The sequence below is a fragment of the Canis lupus genome, chromosome 19 (assembly GCF_011100685.1).
Source record: "Canis lupus familiaris isolate Mischka breed German Shepherd chromosome 19, alternate assembly UU_Cfam_GSD_1.0, whole genome shotgun sequence".
NCBI lineage: Eukaryota > Metazoa > Chordata > Mammalia > Carnivora > Canidae > Canis > Canis lupus.
In genome coordinates, this window is record NC_049240.1 from 51,671,443 (window position 1) to 51,694,221 (window position 22,779).

The window sequence follows — 22,779 nt, forward strand, 5'->3', positions numbered from 1 at the left end:
AGGAATGTCTCTCATTGGAGCTTATTTTTTCTAAAGATTCTGATTTTGTGCTCCTGAGCTATTTCACTTTCCAGTAATTGGCTTATGGAGGCTCCCTCTCACCTCCACCCCCACCCCCAGCTCCTGTTACCTTCCTATATATCCCCTGTTTCATTTCTCCACGCTCCTACCATGTAAAAAGTGGTCACTTTTCTATTTGTAGAGTTCCAGCAATTCTTTTCTTCTATCTCAGGTTGAATTCATATGTGTTCAGAGTGATTTGATAGTTATCTAGTTAAATTCAAGGCATCAGATGAAATGAGGTCCTCTACTCTTCACCATCTTGCCACCCTCTCCAAATTCTATGATTCTTACTGCGAACTCATAAAAATCTGAAAATGTTCTTAAATGTGAATCTAAAGAAATACTGTCTCTTCAAAATCAGTAAGTTCACACTTCTTTCCTTTTTAACAGGACCAAGGAAATAAATATCAGAAGCCAAGAGCACAGAATATTTTCTTTCATCAATCCACAGAACCCTGATACTTCTCTAATTCCATCACACACAAAGGAATGACCACCTTGGCAGATGGCCACAGAGAATGTCAACAATTTTTTGGAGGTAAGCAATGAAATATTTATATTTTGAGTTTTCTGTAGTTAAGCATATAGAAACAGATAGTATTATCTTGCATTTTAATGAAGAAAGAAAGTGTTCTTTAATATAGCAACTTTATATATTAAGCATAGCTAATATAGCTTTTTACCTATAGCTAAGCTATTTCTCTCTTCCTTTTTTTTCCTGAGCACCATTGCATGTCAAAAATTATATTAAGCTCTTTTTGCATATTGTATTTCATAGTATAGAGCTGCATGAAATCCCTAAATACAAAATAAATTTAAATTACAGAAATTAAGTACCCATCTTTGAAAACAGTGCCTTGTATATCCATCTCGAAATACATAATCATCTAGCTACAAATACTAAATACTTTGGGAAGTTAAAATTATTTTCTGTTTACTTTGGGATTATCTACAGCATTTATGAATTTTTTGTTTAATTCCAGCATTTTTTTTCTCATTTATTTTTAACAACTATTCTGAAGTGCTCCAAAGTCTTGGGAAGTAATCCCTTTACATTCCTCACAGCTTTATATTTTATAAGAATCCTGCATCAAAAGAACTCATGGAACTTTTAGTTCCTGTCTCAACAGCTCTTATTACTCTTGGAAGAACAGTCAGCCAAGGATTGTGGACCACAGTGCTGTCTTCAAAATTGAAATTAATTACATTACCAGTTAAAGGGAAAGGTTATTTGGAAAGAAATTGACTGTATTTTAAAGAAAGAAATTATAAATTTGAGGAATCTGCCTTTTCTACCTTAATGAAATATAAAGACTTAAGTAGATGAATATAAAAATGGAATAAAAATAAACTCATAAAACTTTAAGTAGAATGCACTAAAATTGAATTTTTCAAAGGACTTTATACAAACAAAGAAACTGTACATATGCTCAGAATTTTTTATTTAGTATTAATTCAACTCATAGGCCTAAGGTCATCTAGCAAACGAGTCTGCTTTTTAAGTTGTATGTAGAGGAATGCTTTCTAAGTAAAGGAGGACATAAATGTTTAAAAAGCCCAGTGTAGAGCTTCTGAGTTTTCTTTCAGTAACTAGAGTCAAAATTAATTCCTGCTTTTCTGTTGGGGAAAATTTCATCTAATTACATTCAAATTATTCTGCAACTTTTTGGACAGCAAATCCTGATCACTAAAGAAAGGAAAAAGCAGCTGTGTTGCCCTTGCCTCACAGTTATAAGAATAGCATTATTATATAGTCACTGGGCTTTATAGAACAAGAGTGGTTATCCACCGGCTGCCTTCTGGCAGAGACACACCTAACCCTTTCTGAACTGCTGGTAATGTATGCCTTCTGTTCCTAAGGATTTTTAAAGAAATAGTTTCCACTGCTTCCTTCAGCGAACCAATCTAGTATAACAGTTCTTGGGAGTAGGAAGTTCTAATAACCGTTTGTGCACTTTTAGTGATCGTTTCTAAAACAGGTTTTGTTAGACCTATACTTAAATCATGATATTTTTTTAAGATTTTATGTATGTATGTATTTATTTATTTATTTATTTATTTGAGAGAAAGAGAGCACAGCAGGGGGAGGGGCAGAGGGAGAGCAAGAAGCGGACTCCTTGCTAATAAGCAGGGAAGCTAGACACAAGGCTCAATCCCAAAACTTGAGGCATGACTTGGGGCAAAGGCAGAAAGCTTAACCAACTGAGCCAGCCACCCAGGCACACCTTAAATCACGATTTAAATCTTTTCTTAGTTTGATATAATCAACTTAACTATTTTAAGAAAGTATTTAATGAGGTACCTGGTTGGCTCAGTCTGTTGAGTGTCTTATTCTTGAATTCTGCTCATATTATGATCTCAGGGTTGTGGGATTGAACCCTGTGGTGGGCTCTACACTTAGCAAGCAGTCTGCTAGAGATTCTCTCTCTCTCCTTTCTCTCCTCTCCCTCTCCCTCCCTCCCTCTACCCCTCTTCCCATTCTCACTCTCTCTATCTAAAATAAATAAATAAATCTTAAAAAAAAAAACTTAAAATTGACCATTGCTAAAATTAGTAGAAATAATATCTATAAACACTGCTTCTCCATAGGCAACCTACTTGGTCAATTTTTTTCCTCTAATATTTCCTGTTTTAGCTCATTCACTAACATATCCTATTTTGATCTTAAGTTATTCTTTAACCACAGCAATATATCTTATGTCAGATAGCTCTAGTTTATATTTCTTCCACATTATATTAAGAACCAGCCCTTTGTTCTCTTTGAATTGCATTCTATTTATGACGATGTCATTAATAAGCCACAGATATTTATAATTCTAATCAAAAGTGCTAATTCATTTATTTCCCATATTTTAAGGCTTACTTGAATATTATAGTTGCTTTTTTTTATAGTTGCTTTTAGTACTTAAAAAGGCAATTAGAACATATCAGGTATTATAAGTCTGCTATATAAGAACACAAATTCAAAGAACATATTAAGACAGACTAGTCAGCTACAAGTCTGCCACACTTACCAGCTGTGTGACTTTAGACAAATTACTGATTCTTTATGACTCCCAATTTGTACATCTTTAAAATTTGAATACTAATAAGAATATAATTTCAAGGATTAAGTGGAATAGATGTAATAAATAAATATGAAGTATTTAGCACTTGCCTAGCTCATAATTCAACAAATAAGTGATATAGTTATTCCGGTTTTTGCAAAATGATTGAAAACAAGTTTCCTCATGGCAAGCTCAATTCTTACAAAAGAAATAATGAATTTGTCCATTATACTCATGCCAATTTAATTTTACATCATTATGTTGTTGTACTGCTACTAAATACTGTTCATTGAAGTTTCCCCACAAGCAGTTTATGTTTAAACGTGAAAATACAAGTTACCAAATAGTCACTGTTTAGATTTGAAGGGGTACATGCACCCTGATGTTGATAGCAGTATTATCAATAATAGCCAAACTATGGACAGAGCCCAAATGTCCATTGACTGACGAATGAATACGAAAGATGTGGCATATGTATATATGTATATCAACCAACTAAAGCTTGTTGGAGGGAGGCAGGTGGAGAATGGGCTAGATGGGTGATGGGTATTAAAGAGAGTTCATGTATCTAAGTGATGAATCACTGATCTCTACTCCAGAAACCAATATTTCACTATATGTTAACTAACAAAATTTAAATAAATTTTAAAAAACCAAAGACCCCCAACTGTTTAAAAATGTAGTTGTTAAAATAAATGATTGTTAACCTTTGAGCCTTTGAATGTACATTCCAAATCTTGCAAGTAATTTTACTTGAGTGTTTGTGGACTCAGTGCCTGCTCTAAAATTTTAACTTTGGGGCACCTGGATAGCTCAGCTGGTTAAGCATCTGCCTTCAGCTCAGGTCATGATCATGGAGTCCCCAGACTGGACTCCCTGCTCAGCTAGGAGTCTGATTCTCCCTCTGCTCCTCACCCCACTCATGTTCTCTCTCTCCTCCCCCTCTCAAATAAATAAATAAAATCTTTAAAAAATTAAATTTTAACTTCCTATCAACCATTATTGTTTGGAGAAATATTCCATGTGCAAGCCAGAGTGATGTGAAGAATTTTTTTCATCTTCAAAAAAGAATTTAAGTATCTTTTATGTATACATAGGACATATGTTTAGTCTGAGAAACTAACATTTCCACTAGAAAAAGAAAAGCAAACAAGTAGTTTGAGTCTATATGTTGATTTCCTAGGTGTGCTATAATAAGTTACCACAAACTGGAAGGTTTAAATTTTAAAGAATTATTCTTTCACAATTCTTGAATGTAAAAGTCCAAAATCAAGTTGTCTATAGGGCCATGCTTTTCTGAAGGCTGTAGGGAAAAATCTTTTAGATGCCTTTCTCTTAGCTTCTGCTGTTGCCTGACAATCCTAAGCATTCTTTGGTTCATAAACTCATTACTTCAATCTCTGCCTCCCTCATCACCTCATTTTATCCCTGGGTTTCTGTGTCTCTTCTGTTCTTCTTATAAGGACATGGTCTTATTAAATTAGAGCCCACCACAATTCAGTATAACCTCATCTTAACTTGATTACATCTACAAAGACCCTATTTGCAAACAAGTTCACATTCAAGTGTCAAGGATTAGGATTTAAACATATTGTTTGGGAGGTAACACAATTCAAACAATGACACTCTCTAATATATTTTTTTTTGAACTGAGAATAAAGCTAGGGCATAAGAATTGATTCTAAAAACAAGAGAATTTTCTTTTCCTGGGGAAGAAGTTGTTTCACTTCTGACAAGATAAGATCTATGAGTAGATGCACATATTTTGCTTATGATTTGGTAATACCATTTCTTGAACATAGATAGTTTACTGGTTTTTTGATAATACTTTTTCCCATCTACTCTGTAGCTCTGTTTTTTAAAATTATAAAACAATATCTATCATTTCATTTGTTTACTTGAGCTGAGAGTTCAAATAATAGGGTTACAGTTTTATGAATAAGGCATATATCCATATTACATATATCAACAAATAAGATTCTCTAAGGACTTTAGAGCTGGTATTGTATTTGCATTTATAACTGTACTGATATCTACAATTTTTTAATGAACTGAGTTAATCTTTCCTTTACTAATCTTGATTCAAACCAGAGCCACTTTTTATTTTCAGGGGTAAGAAATTTGCTTTAAATTCAAATTAAGAAATATTCTTGATCTTTCAAAATGAACACAGCCACTATATATTTTTAACATTAATTCTACAGCATATTCTAGTAAAGCTAATTCTAGTGAAGTCTTTCTAATATATAATTTGGAATGAGGTTTGTAGATCATCAGTACATTTTTATCTTCTTTATGATCATCTCCCATATATTTAGATAACTGTCAAAAATTCTTCATGCAATAACACTTACATAGGATGTACAGTCTTATTTCAGAATTTAATGAGAGGATATTATGTGCATTTTCTTGTCTTTGAGCTTCTGAAAACGAAGGGAGGTAAAGCATTATAAACTCCTGTTTCAGGAGTGAAGAAAGATGGAATAGGAGGATCCTAAGCTCACCTTATCTTACGGCTACAACTAGGTAACTTCCATATCAGTGTAAATAACCCAGAAAATGACCTAAAGACTGGCAGAACAGACTCTCCACAGACAAATGTAGAGAAGAGGCCACATCAAACAGAGTAGGAGATGTGACCAGGAGTCAGACTGACCCACAGGACTGTCTGCAGGAGGGAAGGCTGCTGAGGGCATGAATAGAGGAAAGAAACAGACACTATACCAGGCACCCCAGACACAGGAACCCATATAGGGAAGACAAATCTCTGTATCATTTGGCTTTGAAAACCAGTGGGGCATAATTCACGAGGTCTTATAATCAGTGGGCTTAACACCTAGAACTTTAAAAATCAGCAAGCTTAGCTCTGGGAGAGCTGGAGGGTAAGAGAAAAATGAGTCGGCATCCTTAAAGAGAGAGCACAACAAACAGCCTTGCTGAAATACAGCTTAGAAGCAGCAGTTTGAAAAATGCCTGGATATAAGGAGGGAGATTCATTTACTAATCTCAGTATGTGCTGGAGGGGCAAGAATCTTTTGGAAACATCTCCAACAACAAAAGAGCTAATAGGCACCACTTCCCTCCCCAACCCCCAGCCTAGATAAATGGACACCTGTAGGAACCAATATAACATAAACACTGTCTTGCTAACAGTACACCCCACCCCCACACTTTTCTGCAGACTCACCCTCTCTATCCTGGCTTGGGCAGGAGTTTTGCCAGGCAGCTGCAGGTCTCTTCCTGCAGAAGACTTCATGGAGCTTGCTAACAGCATGTCGCCTTCTCCCCAACCCCTGTGATCTCCTACGGAATTGCCCCCTCCAGCCTAGGAGCAGGAATTTCCTGAAGCAGCAGCAGATCCCTTCCTACAATATACCAGTGCAAACCTTGCTGGTGCCACATGCCTTGCCCCTGCATTTTCCTGCAGACCTGCCCTTAGGAGGAGTCCAAACAAGGTGGTGCCACAAGTGTGGCAATGTTCAGAAGTGATGAGTACCACATTAAAGTGACTCTTGTCCCAGAGGGAGAGGGAAAGATAACCACACACACCAGTCCCACTACAACCCCAGCAATTGGCTAGAGGCAGATTTCTGGTCTGATGGCAGGCCCCACCCATCCAAAAAAGCTTCTGAGGGGACAACACAGGGAAAGCGCACTGCAGTTCACTGTTACCATAGCTCTGGTAAATGCTTGCTCTTACTCAGCTTAAGCCCAAGGTGGCCCCACACTGGCCCACTAACAACACAGGGACCAAACTCTGCCCATAACAGGCAAAGTGAGCCATTGCAGATGACTGAACTAAAGGCAGATGCAACTGAGCCACAATAGCAGGGCCCATGCAACACACACAGCAGATACCCCTGAAACACCAGGTTCTGGTGAACAGGGGACATTATATTGCAAGGCACTACAGGACCTCTTCTTTTTAAGGCTGCTACTTTCAAGAGCAGAAGATAGAGCTGACATTTCCTATCATGTAGAAACAAATACAGAGAGTTAGACAAAATGAGACAGAGGAATATGTCCCACATGAATGAATAGGACAAAATCACAGCAGGATAGCCAAGTGAAACCCAGGTAAGTAATAAACCTAATAGAGAATGTAAAGTAATGGTCATAAGATACTCATCAGATTTGAGGAAAGAGTTTAAGACCTCAGTGAGACCCTTAAAAAAGAAAACATAAAAAAGAACCAGTAAGAGATGAAGAACTCAATAACTAAAATTAAAAATCACTAGAGGGAATAAACAATAGACTAGAGGAAGCAGAAGAATGGATCAGTGTGACCTGGAGGACAGAGTAACAGAAAGCAATGAAGCTAAACAGAAAAGAGGGAAAATATTTTTTAAATGAAAATAGATTTGGGAGGGCACCCGTGTGGCTCAGTCATTCAGCATCTGACTTTGGCTCAAGTCATGATCCCACGGTCCTGGGATCGAGTCCCATATCAAGCTCCCCACAGGGAGCCTGCTTCTCCCTCTTCCCCTGTCCCTGCCTCTCTCTGTATGTCTCTCATGAATAAGTAAGTTAAAATCTTTAAAAAAAATGGATTAAAGGAACTCAACGATGCCATCATGCATAACAACATTCACATTATAGAGATCATAGAAGAAGAAGAGAGAGACGTGGGCAGAAAATGAAGAAATAATAGCTGAAAACTTCCCAAGTCTGAAAAGGAAACAGGAATCCAGATCCAGAAGGCATAGAGAGCCCCCCAAAAAAATCAACCCAAGGAGGACCACACCATGACACATAGTAATTAAAATAGCAAAAAGTAGTATTAAAGAGAATTTTAAAAGCAGCAAGAGAAAACAGTTACATACAAGAAAAACCTCATAAGGCTATCAGCTGGTTTTTCAGCAAAATTTGCAAGCCAGAAGAGAGTAAGGTGATACAGTCAAAATGTTCAAAAAAAAAAAAAAAAAACCTGCAACCAGGAATAGTCTACCCAGCAAGGCATTCAGAGTAGGAGAGAGAGTTTCTCAGACAAACCAAGGTAAAGGAATTCATCATGACTAAACTAGCCTTACAAGGAGACTCTTTTTTTTTTTAAGATTCTATTTATTTGAGAGAGGGAAGGAAAGGGAGAGAGTATGTGAGCAGGAAGAAGGGCAGAGGGAGAAGGAGAGAAAGAATCCCAAGCGGACTCCTGGCTGAGTGTAGAGCTGGACAAGATCATGACCTGAGATGAAATCAAGAGTTGGATGCTCAAATGACTGAACAACCAAGGCATCCCAAAGGGACTCTGAGTGGTAAAGAGAGACCATAAGCAGGAAGAAGAAAAGTAAAAAGCACAAAATCAGTGATATTAACTATAAATCTACAAAAGAATCAAAGGATTCACAAAATAAAAGGATGCAAAGTATGACACCATATACCTAAAACATGTGAAAAGAAGGAGTTAAAATTTAGTACTTTTAGATTGGGTTTCAGCATAAGGAAACATCAACTTAATATAGACTACTATATGCATAAGATGTCATCTATAAACCTAATGATAACCAGAAATCAAAAACAGGTACTAATATGTAAAAAAAAAAAAAAAAAGAAAAAAAAAAGGATCCAAGTACATCACTAAAGAAAGCAAGCAACCCAAGAGTAAGAGAAGAAAGGAACAGAGAACTATAAAAACAACCGTAAAACAAATAAAATGACAGTAAGTACATATCTATCAATAATTACTTTGAATGTGAATGGACTACACACTCCAATCAAAAGAAGTGACAGAATGGATAAAAAAAAAAAAAAAAAGCAAAACCCATCTATATGCTGCATGTTTACAAGAGATTCATTTCAACCTAAAGACACAAGTAGGTTGAAAGTGAAGGCATAGAAAACTATTTACCATGAAAATGGAAGTGAAAAGAAAGCCAGAGTAGCAATACTTATATCACACAAAATAGATTAAAAAAAAAAAGACTACAAAACAAGAGACAAAGAAAGACACTACATAATCACAAAGGGGACAATCCAACAAGAAGATAAACAATTGTAAATATATATGCATCCACATGGGAGCACCCTAATACATAAAGAAGCTAATCAAACATAAAAGTTATTAATAGCAATACAATAATAGTAGGGGGTTTTAACACCCTACTTAAGTCAATGAATAGATCATTCAATACAAAATCAACTAGACGGTGGCATTTAATGACACATTGGACCAGATGGATCTAACAGATATAGTCAGAACATTCCATTCCTAAAACAGTGGAATACACATTCTTTTCAAAAGCACATGGAACATTCTCCAGAGTAGACCCCATGTTTAGGCCACAAGACAAATGTCAGCAGATTCAAAAAGATTAGAGTCATATAGCATGCATCTTTTCTATTCTCAGCACTATGAAACTAGAAATCAATGACAAGAAAAAAAATCTGGTAAGACCAAAAACACAAAGAGGTTAAATATCATACTACTAAACAATGAATGGGTCAACCAGGAAATCAAAGAGGAAGTCAAAAGGAGAAAAAGGAAAATGAAAACACAATGGTCCAAAATCTTCAAAATGCAGAAAAATCTGTTTAAGAGGGAATTTTATAGCAGTTCTGGCCTACCTCAAGAAGCAAGAAAAATCTCGAATAAATAACCTAACCTTACACCTAAAGGAACTTAGAAAAAAAAATACCCAATACAAGTAGAAGGAAGGAAATAATAAAGATTAGAGCAGAAATATATAAAATAGAAGCTAAAAAAACAGTAGAACAGGTCAATGAAACCCATAGCTGGTTCTTTAGAAAGATCACCCAAATCGATAAACCTTTGGCCAGTCTCATCAGAAATTGGAGAGGATTCAAATAAACAAAATCAGAAGTGAAAGAGGAGAAATAAACAACATCACAGATTTACAAAGAATTATAAGAGAGTATTATGTAAAATCATATGCCAACAAATAGGACAACCTAGAAGAAATGAATAAATTCCCAGAAACATATAACCTCCCAAAACTGAATCAGGAAGAAATAGAAAATTTGAACAGACTGATTACCAACCATGAAATTGAATCAGTAATCAAAAATCCCCCAACGAGCAAAAGCTAAGTATTGTTGGCTTCATAGGTGAATTCCGCCCAGCACTTAAAGAATTAATACTTATTCCTCTCAAACTATTCCAAAAAATAGAAGAAGGAAAGCTTCCAAATTTATTTATGAGGCCAGCATTACCCTGATATCAAAGACCTATAAAGACACTACAAACAACACTACAGGTCAGTGTCTCTAATGAACATAGAAAAATCCTCAACAAAATATTAGCAAATCAAATTCAGCAATATATTTTTTTAAAATCATTTGCCAAAAGTGGATTTATTCCTGGGATATAAGGCTAGCTCAATATTCACAAATCAATTAATGTCATAAATCACATCAACAAGAAAATGAACACCATATGATCATTTAAATACATGCATAAAAAGCATTTGACATTCATGGTTAAAACCCTCAAAGAGATAACATGATACTATATATAGAAAGTTCTAAAGACCACCAAAAACATACTAGAACTGATAAAAATGATTTTAGTAAAGTTGCAGGATACAAAATCAACATACAGAAATCCATCATATTTCTATAACAGTAATAATGAAGTGGCACAAAAAGAAATTAATAAAACTATCCCATTTACAATTGCACCAAAAATAATAAAATATATAGGAATAAACTTCACCAAAATGGTGAAAGCCCTGTATCTTGAAAACTATAAAACATTGAGGAAGGAAACTGAAGATGACACAAACAAATGGAAAAATATTCCATGTTCATGGATTGGAAGAACAAATATTGCAAAAACGTTCATACTATGCAGTGCAATCTACAGACTTAATGCAATCTCTATCAAGATACCAAAGCATTTTTCACAGAATTAGAACAAATAATCAGAATTTGTATGGAACCACAAAAGACCCTGAATAGCCAAAGGAATCTTGAAAGAGAAGAACAAAACTGGAGATATCACAATACCAGATATCAAGATATACCATAGAGCTGTGGTAATCAAAGTAGTATGATACTGACACAAAAAGAGACATATGGATCAATAGAACAGAATAGAGACCCCAGAAATAAACCCACAATTATGTGATCAATTAATATTCGACAAAAGAGAGAAGAACATGCAATGGGTAAAGGTCTCTTCAACAAACTGTTGGGAAAACTGAACCACTTTCTTATACCATACACAAAAATAAACTCAAAATTGATTAAAGCCTAAATGTGATATCTGAAACCATAAAATCCTAGACGAGATTGCAGGCAGTAATTTCTCTGACATCAGTTGTAGCACCATTTTTCTAGATATGTCTCCTATGACAAGAGTAACAAGAGGAAAAATAAATTATTGGGACTATGTCAAAATGAGAAGCTTCTGCACAGTGAGGGAAATAATCATAAAACTAAAAGAGCCTACTGAATGGGAGAAAGTATTTGCCTATGACATGTCCAGTAAATTGTTACTATCCAAAATATGTAAAGAACTGATACAACTCAATACCCAAAAAACAAATAATCCAATTGAAAAATGGATCCAAGACATAAACAGATGTTTCTCCAAGAAGATATGCAGATGGCCAACAGACACATGAAAAAATGCTCAACATCACTTAGCATCAGGGAAATACCTATCAAAACCACAAGGAGATAATACCTCACACCTGTCAGCATGGCTAAAATAAAAAATACAACAAGTTTTGGCAAGGATGTGGAGTAAAAGGAACCCTCATGCACTCTTGGTTAGAATGCAAACTGGTGCAACCACTGTGGAAATCAGTATGGAGGTTCCTCAAAAAATCAAAATAGAATTATTATATGATCCAGTAATTCCACTACTGTGTATTTACCCAAAGAATATGTGAAAACACTAAATTGAAAAGATATATGCACCCTTATGTTTATTGCAGCATTATTTACAATAGCCAAATTATTAATGCAACCCAAGTGTCCATGCGTAGATGAATGGATAAAGACGACGTGGTATAGATATGCAATGAAATATTACTCAACCATAACAAAGAATGAAATCTTGCAATTTGCAACAACATGAGTGGAGCTGGAGAGTATAATGCTTGGTAAAATAAGTCAGTCAGAAAGAGACAAATACCATATGATTTCACTCATGTAGAATTTAAGAAACAAAAGCAAACAAAAATGAGACTATAAAAAAAACTCTTAACTATAGAAAACAAACTGATCAGCAGAGGGAAGGTGGGGGGAGACTGGATGAAATAGGTCAAGGGGATTAAGAGTACAAATATGATGAGCACTGAGTAATGCATAGAATTTTTTAATTCCTATGCTGCACACCTGTAACTAATATAATACTGTATTTTAATTATGCTGGAATTAGTATTTAAAAATAAGAAGAAGAAGATAAACAAACAAAAAGAAAAAATCCTATTTCCAGGCCCTTGTGTTTTTTCATTGTTGAATGAAACACATAAAGTTTCCAAAATATATTCTTCTTGCAGGTAAAACCTGCTTCAAATTATTCTTTGCACATAATAGATAATAAATGTTTATTAAGTGAATGAAGGAAATTGTAATTAGCCCCTCTGCTTATAGACAGCATCCATGAGTGATATCGAAAGTAAGGCAACTCTGTAAGCTATCACAAGTTATACACCTTTCGTGTTAAATACTTCTTTTAATTTGTATAAAAGATAGACAGGAACTAGAGAGTTTGAGATGCTGCAAAGTGGAGACATGTTCTATATTCCCAGGATTTTTCAGTAAACTGAAGGACTTATGGCTCTAGTTGATTTTTTTTTATTTCATTTTCCAAATGAATGTTGAAACTTTGAGAAAGGAAAACATAAAGCACAAGGTTAAGTGAGTAGTCGACTATTTAAAGTATGGGGTTTGATTTTCTGAAGTATGGGTCAAATTACTAGCACAGTGGTTCTCCCTGACTATGCTTCAGCGTAACCTGGAAAGCCCCTCAAATGTCTATAATTCAAGGCCCAGGATATGTCTGAACCTGGAATGGACTGGTTTCTTAGATGGAGGATTTAACATCAATAGCATGTTCATGGTGAGAGTGAATGAGCATATTTGCTAGGAGCATGACACTGGTGGTTATGATGGTGAGTAGGGATAGGTAGGGGCAACCTATGGAATTCTTACGGTTTAGAAAACCTCTAAAGTCCTTAATATGCTACGATTGTAAATAGTTGACAGTGCTTTCTTTACATGTATTTATTCATCTATGTATTTTGAAAACTTATGATAGACACCATACTAGAAGATAAAATAAAATCTGTGAACCTGAAGAAAAAGAGAATATACTAGGTTTGATAACCACTACAGTAAGGTATCTTGGAAATAATTAAATAATTGTATTTCATTTATGCATGTGTTGATTATTTCTTTTTACCGTTTAGGAGTTAACCAAAATACACAGGCTAGGAATTCCAGTGTACTTAAATGTTCAGAAAGAAGCTGCATTATAATGATTAGAAAAAAGTGTCATCTCGATCCAGGATGTTTGAGGAGAAACTTCTTGAAAACACTATCCATATGCAATATACTATATCTCAGATTACTAAAGGCTAAGTCTCAGATGCTAACGTTAATTACCGTCATCGTTCCTTGCTTGCATGCTCCTTTCCTGAGTACACAACTGATCAAGTTGCTTTTGATGCAGCTATTGCTTGTTAATAGCCAGAATCTTGGGGAGAGAGGCCAGCTTCCTGGAATAAAAACTGCTGAGGATAGAGAAACAGCATCCATAAGAGAAAGGTCTGAGTGTAATGGGCTTTGGAGGACAGGACTCAATTGATTCCGGAGCCTCAGCGGGAGTGAAGGGAAAGGAATTTCTAGAGAAAACTCCGTAGTTCTGACTTGAAAGAAACAAAATGAAAACAGCAATAATTATTTCCTATTTTCTGCTGTATGTTTCAAAAACAGTTTGAGAAGAAAAAAATCCACAAGTTAAAGTGAGTTTACATTTATGTTTAGATAACTTCCCTTATTCCAGAGTTTTATTGCTTTTTGTTTTACTGAATTTTAGTAAGTCACTCCCTTTTGTAAAATGTCTTAACTCCATGATAGAATTCAGTATGTAATGCTGTCATTGAGTGAAGAGAGGGATGATATGTATGTTTAAACAATCAGCATATTACTGGTGAGGCTCTTCAGAAGGAATATGTTTTTTAGGTTTTGGTTTTGAATTATTAAAGCAATATTTACTCATGGTTTTTAAAATAAGAACAAATAGTATGGAATGTATAAAATAAAAAATAAAATTTGAAACCCTCCTGTTTCTACTTTCCAGAAGTAACTTGTATTGACTTATTTTAGGCATCATTTCAGAAATCTTCTATCCACACATGTTTATGTGTGTACGTACACGTACCACACATGTGTACATATACATGCATATGTAGTGTATGCCTTTTTTTACATAAATGCAGCATATCCATTGTTCTTTGCTAATGGTCTTGCCCTTGTCTCTTTATTGTTGATTTCTAAGAGCTGTTGGTATACTAATAAAATGTATCTTACATATTTCAAACATTTTTCTGTGGTTTAATTTGCACTTCAACATGATTTATGGTAGGTTTTTTTTCCCATACTGAAATTTTAAGTTTTGTTTTAGTCAAATAATCAGTCTTTTATGTTATGGCTTCTGTAGTTTATTTCCAAGATTTTAAAATATATAACACCATTTCTTCTTTCCTATTTTACAGACTAATTTTTGTTAAGAGACTTTATTACAGCAGTTTTAGATTTACAGCAAAATTAAGAGAAACATATAGAGAATTCCCATTGGCCTTCTGTCCCCAAACTTTCATAGTCTCCCTCATTATCAGTTTCCCCACCACAGTGGTACATTTGTTACAAGTGATAAACCTACATAGACACATCATTATCACCTGAAGTCTACAGCTTACCTAAGGGTTCACTATTGGTGTTGTACATTTTATGGATTTGAACAAATTTAGAAAGGCATGTACCCACTATCACAGTATCATACACAGTAGCTTCACTGCCTTAAAGTCCTCTATAATCTTCCTATTCATTCCTCCCTCAAAATGTTTTTAAATAATATATTTTCTATTTAAATCTTTAAATTGTCTGCAATCCTGTTAGTATACCAGCAGCTTTTATTGATTAATCTTTTAATTTTAATTTCTTGGCATTGATTAACCTTTTTTTTTTAAAGTTACCTTTATCTTACACTAAAATCTTATATATATATTAGAGTATATTTCAGGATTCTCCTATATATATATAATTTTATCTATTTCTTCTCTAGTTTAAAACTCCTTATGCTGTATGTTTACAGTGTTTTTACTATCTAGAAGGACTGGTTTCCTCTGTACTCCTCTTCCCCCCCCAAAAAAAAAAAAATTTGTAGATAATGGCATATTTTCAACCAGATGAACTTTGGTATTATCTCTTAAGTTCTGAAAATAAGAAATCCTATTGCTATTTAATGGGAATCTTATTAAAATAATAGATTAACTTAGTTGGAAAAGTGAGTCTTTGAATTTTGATTATATCTGTCCTGAAGACAAATTACGTGTTTTGTAGATATCTGGATTTGTTTATTCTGAGTTACTTATTTTTGTTGTTTTTCATATTATATGGATTTCTTTCTAGTTTTTATTTTCTAATTGAGCATGGCTTATATTATAGGAGAATCATTGATTTTCAATATACTATGTAACTAGCAGCTACATTTCTAAACTCTTTTCTAGAGTTTTTCCATTGATTTTCTTGGGTTTCTCAAGTATATATGCATGTCATCATGGAAATAAGGATATAATTATCTCTTCCCTCCCCCGCCACCATGTGATTGACACATAACAGAAGTTTATGGTATACAGTGTGATGATTTGATATAAATATATATTGCAAATGATTACCACAATAAGGTTAGTTACCATATCCATCACCTCATGTAGTTACTATGGAGAAGGTGTGTGTGTGTATATGTCTGTGTGTGTGTGTGTGTGTGTGTGTGTGTGTGTGTGTTGAGAACGTTTAAAATCTCTCTTAGCAACTTTCAGGTATACAATACAGTATTGTTGACTATAGTCATCATGCTGTGTAGTAGATCCCTAGAACTTACTCATTTTAATAAATGGAAGTTTGTTTCCTTTGACCACCTTCACTCATTTCTCCCATCTTATCCCCCACCCCACCTCAGCAACCACCAATCTACTTTCTGTTTCTATAAGTTTAGTTTTATTTTAGATTCCACTTATGAGATCATGCAATATTTGTTTTTCTCTGTTGGACTTACTTCATTTAGCATAATGCCCTCAGGGTCCATCCATATAGTCACAAATGGCAAGATTTCCTTCCTTTTATGGATGAATAATATTTCATGTTTTAAACCCACACATACACATATGTCACATTTTCTTTATTCATTCATCCATTGGTAGACATGGGTTGTTTCCTTGTCTTGGTATTGTAAAGGTTGCTGCAAGGAACATGGAGGTATAGATATCTCTTTGAGATACTGATTTTATTTTCTTCAAATATATACCCAGAAGTGGGGTTACTAGGTCATATGCTAGTTCTATTTTTAGTATTTTGAAGAACCCCCCCCCATAGTGTTTTCCATAGTGCCTGTGACAATTTATATTCCTACCACCACTGCCCAAGCATTCTTTTTTCTCCACATCCTTACCAGCACTTGCAATCTCCTGTATTTTTTAAAATAGCCCTTCTAACGTGTGTGAAATGACATCTCATTATGGTTTTGATTTGCATTTTCCTGATAATTAGTGATGTTGGACAATTTTTATGTACCTTAGGCCATTTGTATATCTTCTTTAGAAAAATATTTATATGTTTTCTTTGCCATTTTAAAAATCAGATTTTTTGGTTTTTTGCTGCTGAGTTGTAGGAGCTCCTTATATGTTTTAACCCCTTATCAGATAGAAGATTTGTAAATACTTTCTCCCTTTCCATAGGTTACCTTTCCATTTTGTTGATTTTTGTTTTTCGGTACAGAAACATGGTTAATGTAGTCTCACTGATTTCTTTTTGCTTTTGTTTGCTTGTGCTTTTCATGTCATATCAAAAAAATCATTGCCAAGACCAATGTTAAGAAGCTATTCCCCTGTTTCTAGGAGTTTTATGGTTTCAGGTCTTATATTTAAGCTTTAAATTCAAATCAAGTTAATTTTTGTGAGTGGTATAGGGTAAGGGTTCAGTTTTATCCTTCACTTGTGGATATCCAGTCTTTCCAACACCATTTATTGAAAAGGCTATCTTTTCCTCACTGAATTTTCTTGGCTCCTTGTCAGTGTGGGCTCTTACTGATCATATTGTAAGGGTTTATTTCTGGATTCTTCATTTTATTCCATTGGTCTTTGCATCTGTTTTTATGGTAATACCATATTGTTTTGGTTGCTTTAGCTTTGGAGTATAGTTTAGAATCAGGAAGCATGATGCCTTTAGCTTTGTTCTTTCTCAAGGTTGCTTTGGCTATTCAGGGTCTTCTGTGATTCCACTCGACTTTAAGATTTCTTCTATCGGTAAAAAAAAATGCCACTAGAATTTTGATAGGTATTTCACTGAATCTATAGATGGCTTTTGGTAGTATGGACATTTTAACAATATTAATTTTGCTAATCCATGTCATGAGATAACTTTTCACTTATTTGTCATGAGATAACTTTTCACTTATTTCACTTATTTATTTTGATAGGTATTTCACTGAATCTATAGATGGCTTTTGGTAGTATGGACATTTTAACAATATTAATTTTGCTAATCCATGTCATGAGATAACTTTTCACTTATTTTCTTCTTCAGTTTCTTTCATCACTATCTTATAATGTTCATTGTCTTTCACCACCTTGGTTAAATTTATTTGTATTGTATTATTTTTTATGCTACTGTGAATGAGATTGTTTTCTCTATTTCTTTTTCAAATTGTTCATTGTTATTGTATAGAAGTGCAACTAATTTTTATGTATTGGTTTTGTTCCTGAAACTACTGAATTCACTTGTTAGTTCTAACAGTTTTTTGATGGAGACTTTAGACTTCTCTCTATGTAAGATCATATTATCTGTAAACAGGGATAATTTACTTCTTCCTTTCTGATTTGGATACTTTTTATTTCTTTCTTTTGCCTGATGGCACCAGCTAAGATTTCCAGTATTTTGTTTAATAGGAATGGTGAGATTGGACATTCTTGTCTTGCTCCTGATCTTACAAGAGAAGATTTCAACATGAGCTTGTCATATGTGGGTTTTATTATATTGAGATTTTTTGAGGGTTTTATCATGAAAGGATGCTGAAATTTGTCAAATGCTTCTTTTACATCAGTTGAGATCATATGATTTTGATCTACACTCTATTAATGTGATGTGTTACATTTATTGATTTGCATGTGTTGAACTATTCTTGCATCCTAGGGATGAGTACCACTTGTTCATAATGTATGACTCTCTTAATATACTCTTGAATTCATTTGTTGATATTTTGTTGAGAATTTATATATATATATGTATATATATATATATATCCATTAGATATATTGATCTGTAGTTTTCTTTTTTTTAGCATTCTTATCTGCCTCTGTAGTAGGGTAATGCTGGCCTTGTAAAAATGAATATAGAAGTCTCTCCTCTGAATTTTTTTGGAAATGTTTGAGAAGGATTGGTATTAATTCTTCTTGAAATGTTTGGTAGAATTCACCAGTGAACCCATCTAAGCCTGGGCTTTTGTTTTTTATAAGGTTTTTGATTACTAATTCAGTCTTCTTACTCATTGGTCTCTGGGCTTTCTGTTTATTCATAATTTAGTCTTGGTAGGTTGTAGGTTTCTAGGAATGTATTCATTTTTCTAGATTGTCCAATTATTGACATAATATTATTCATTGTAGTCTCTTATTTCCCTTTGTATTTCTGTGGTTTCTGTTGTAATGTCTTCTCTTTCATTTACAATTTTATTTATGAGTCATTCTGTTTGCTTAGTCTAGCTAAAGGTTTGTCAGTTTTGTCTATCTTTTCAAATTCTGAGATCCCTGGATGGCTCAGCGGTTTAGCGCCTGCCTTTGGCCCCGGGCATGATCCCGGAGTCCCAGGATCAAGTCCCACATCAGGCTCCCTCCATGGAGCCTGCTACTCCCTCTGCCTGTGTCTCTGCCTCTCTCTCTATGTGTCTCTCATGAATAATAAATAAAATCCTTTAAAAAAAAAAAGAACAAATTCTTAGTTTTGTTAATCCTTTCTGTTGTTATTCTCTATTTCATCTATTTCTGCTCTAATCTGTTATTTCCTTCCTTAGGCTAACTTCGGATTTAGTTTGTTCTTTTTCTAATTCTTTGAGATATGTATGTAATATTAGGTTGTTTGAGATCTATTTCCCTTATGTATATCTTTATAACTATAAACCTTCCTGTTAAAACTGCTTTTTCATACCGTACATTTTGGTATGTTGTGTTTCCATTTTCATTTGTTTCAAGATATTTTTAAAATTTCTCTTAATTTCTTCTTTGATCCATTGGTTATTCAGAATTGTACATTTTAATTTCCATGTATTTGTATATTTTTTCAGCTTTCCTTCTATTGTGATTTCTAATTTCATACCATTGTGATAAAAAAACGTACTTAGTATAATTTCTGTCTTCTTGAATTTGTTGAGATTTGTTTTGTGCCCTCATATATGATTTGTCCTTGAAAATTTTCCATATGTGCTTGGAGAAAATGTATGTATATTCTGCTGCTATTGGATGGGATGTTCTATACACGTCTGTTGGGTCCATTTGGTCTATGGTATTATTCAAATCCACTATTTTCTTACAAAGTGTGTGTATTGATCTATCCATTGTTGAAAGTAGTGCCTCTTCCTTTCTAATACTTGCATCTCTAATCTCTAATTAGCTAGTACATCCAGAACAATATTAATATAGTTGTTTAACTTTTTTTTTTGGCCTACGAATACTTTTCCCACCATGGAATTACTAACTGTTATAGTTCTCATAGCTCTGAGTAAAGGGAAAATGGGTAATTGCAAACCAAGAAATTCTTTGAAAATGAAACAGAAAAAAAATGAAACAGAATTGAATGAATAGTTGAATTTCTAGATTTATATGAATAATAAGAATCAATTCTCTAATGACAGAATTACATTCTCTTTTTCCTCCCCAGTGGCTACCTAAGATTTACTCTTTATCCATATTCTTTAGCAATTTGACACGATGTGCCTAGGTTATGTTTCTTTGTATATTTTCTTCTTGAGTGTTGCTGAGCTGCTTTGATCTGTAGGTTGATATTTTCTCATCGTACATGGGGAATTTTACTTATTACGTTATCAAATATATTTTCCTGCCCCATTTTCTCTTTCTATTTTTCTTTTTCTGGGACTTCATATACATCTATGATAAATTACATGGTACTGTATCTTGGCTATATGAGTCAACTGAGACTCTTCAGAAATTTCTGTTCATCTGTCTTCAAGTTCTCTGACTGGCTTCCCTTCATCTTAAATATGCTGTTAAGTCATGTAGTGAATTTTTTATTTTGACATAGCACTTTAAAAAAAGATACAGCACTTTAAGTTCTGTAATTTCAATTTAAATCTTTAGAAAAATTCTATTGTAGTAAAATATGCATAATAAAGTTCATAATTTAACCATTTTTAAATGTACTTGATTCTTTTTTGTTTCCATTTCTCCAAAGATTCGCTTTGTGCATTCATTATGGTATATCTCCAAGTTCCTGATTTTTTATTTATTCATTCATTTATTTATTTATAAGATTTTATTTTTAAGTAATCTCTATACCAAACATGAGGCTTGAACTCACAACCCCAAGATCAAGAATCACAGGCTTGACTGAGCCAGCCAGGTGCCCCATGTTCTTGATAATAAAGTACTTGCACTGAAGTACTTCCTGAGTCATTGCTGAATCTATTCTATTGCTGTTTTCTATGGAATTTGGGTCACATTTTCCAGTTTGTTCATTTGTTGAAATTTTTTATTCTATACTGGGTTGATTATATACTTTAGAGACTATGGATTCTGTTGTCTTCTCCTAAAGAATATGGACTTTTTTTTTTTTTTCTAACGGTTAAATTCCTGGCTGCTTATCTTTGTCTAGTAAAGATTTGGTTCTGTATTTTGTTAGAGTGGGTCTCTTTTGGTTTTGCCTTTAAACCTAGGGTGACTCTTTTAGTACGGGGATATAATCTTATCCTGAAATGTGGCCCTTTGGGGTGATTTCTGTGGAAAGCCTAAGTTGTTCACCCAGTACCTGCATCAGTTTGGTAAGATTCAAACTCCAAAGTCTTTGTCTCATGCAGTGAACAACACCAAAAATCTCTTTTCAGCCTTTTAGCTATTATTTTCCAATAGGTTCTTTGGAGTCTTCCCCATGTATATATGGTTGTGGGGCGGGGCCAGGGGGGGTGTATGCAAATTTTAACTTCCCCTCTGTGTTTCACCACTTTCCAAAATCTACCTCCCCCCACCTTCAATTATCAGCCATTCTTTCAGCCCTGAACTCTAGTCTTTTAATACCTCAAGCCAATAAGAATGTAGCATTCTGCTTCAGTTATGGCTATTCCCACAACCTTCTACCTTAAAGGAAAAGCTATATAAATACAGATCTTGTCCAGCACTGTTCTCTTTTTTCAAGAATCTAAGCCTCTCTTTCTGTTTTTACCTACTTTTGGTCAATCTCCAAATAGCTGTTTTTTATTTATTTGTTTTATTGTTTATTCACAGTTTATAATTGTTATCATGGGATAAAAGTCTGGTTCAAGTTACTCTACCATTATTGGAATTTCAGTTCCTGGGATTTTTTTACTTTTATATTTAACTCTTCACTTCATTATTTTATATTCATGTATATTATTTCACTTCATGATTAGTGATCACTTAGACTTTAGGTTTGATTCTTGATTCTGCCAATTGTTACAGCATTATTACTTCAAATTTCTGATTTTTAGTGTTCCTGTATATAAAATGGAAGTGATCGTAGTTACCTTGTAAAATTGGTTGTTTTTGAATATTAAATATGACAATATATGTGAAACATATGACACAGAGCCTAGAACTTCATTGATATTCATAAATGCTGCTACCCTTTATTACCATAATCATTCTATAAGGGTGGAATGTCAAATATTACTATGTGAGATGACTTACCTAAGATCTTACTACTAAATAATAGGACTATAGATTAATTAAATCATTTCTACAAGATAAGTTTATGCCTCCCAGGAGTTCCAGTTTTAGTATTATCCCATGTAAGAAGGAAAAACTGCCTGATCGTGATTCGAGGAGGAACAACAAAACAAAAATTACTAACAATAAGGCTGTGGTCAGTGTCTGAGTGATGCCCTTTTCTCTTGTATGAGCCCTTAGGAGCTGCCCAACTGACTGGTGACCAGAAGATAACCATGGTAGTGTTTTTTTTTTCCTAACAGAGAAGAACAAGTCTAATTAAATTTCCAATTTTAGAGTCAGACAGAATTTCCGTGAGAAACTCAGGCCTAGTAAAATAAGTACTGTTTAGGTATGTGGTCATTAAAGAAAATAGTAAAAAATATACCACTATGTAATTAACTATTCTGTCCTGTAGGTTAGTTATAACTCACAAATGAATGATTTATACCCTGGGCAAGCATGTAATTTCAGAAATTGGTTATTGAATGATGTTTTCTATGAATAGTTAACAACATTGTTTTGTCTACTGAAAT

General features: G+C 34.1%; 1 protein-coding gene across 21 annotated transcripts in view; it reads left to right on the forward strand.

Annotated features, from left to right (window-relative positions):
• Positions 1 to 457: 457 nt before the first annotated feature.
• The window catches only part of MBD5 (methyl-CpG binding domain protein 5), a 226,469-nt gene continuing 204,147 nt past the window's right edge, over positions 458 to 22,779 (forward strand). For all 21 annotated transcript variants that reach the window (XM_038565140.1, XM_038565160.1, XM_038565161.1 and 18 more), the window contains exon 1: positions 458 to 601. The gene's annotated coding sequence lies outside the window, so the exon portion shown is untranslated. The remainder of the gene's footprint in view (positions 602 to 22,779) is intronic.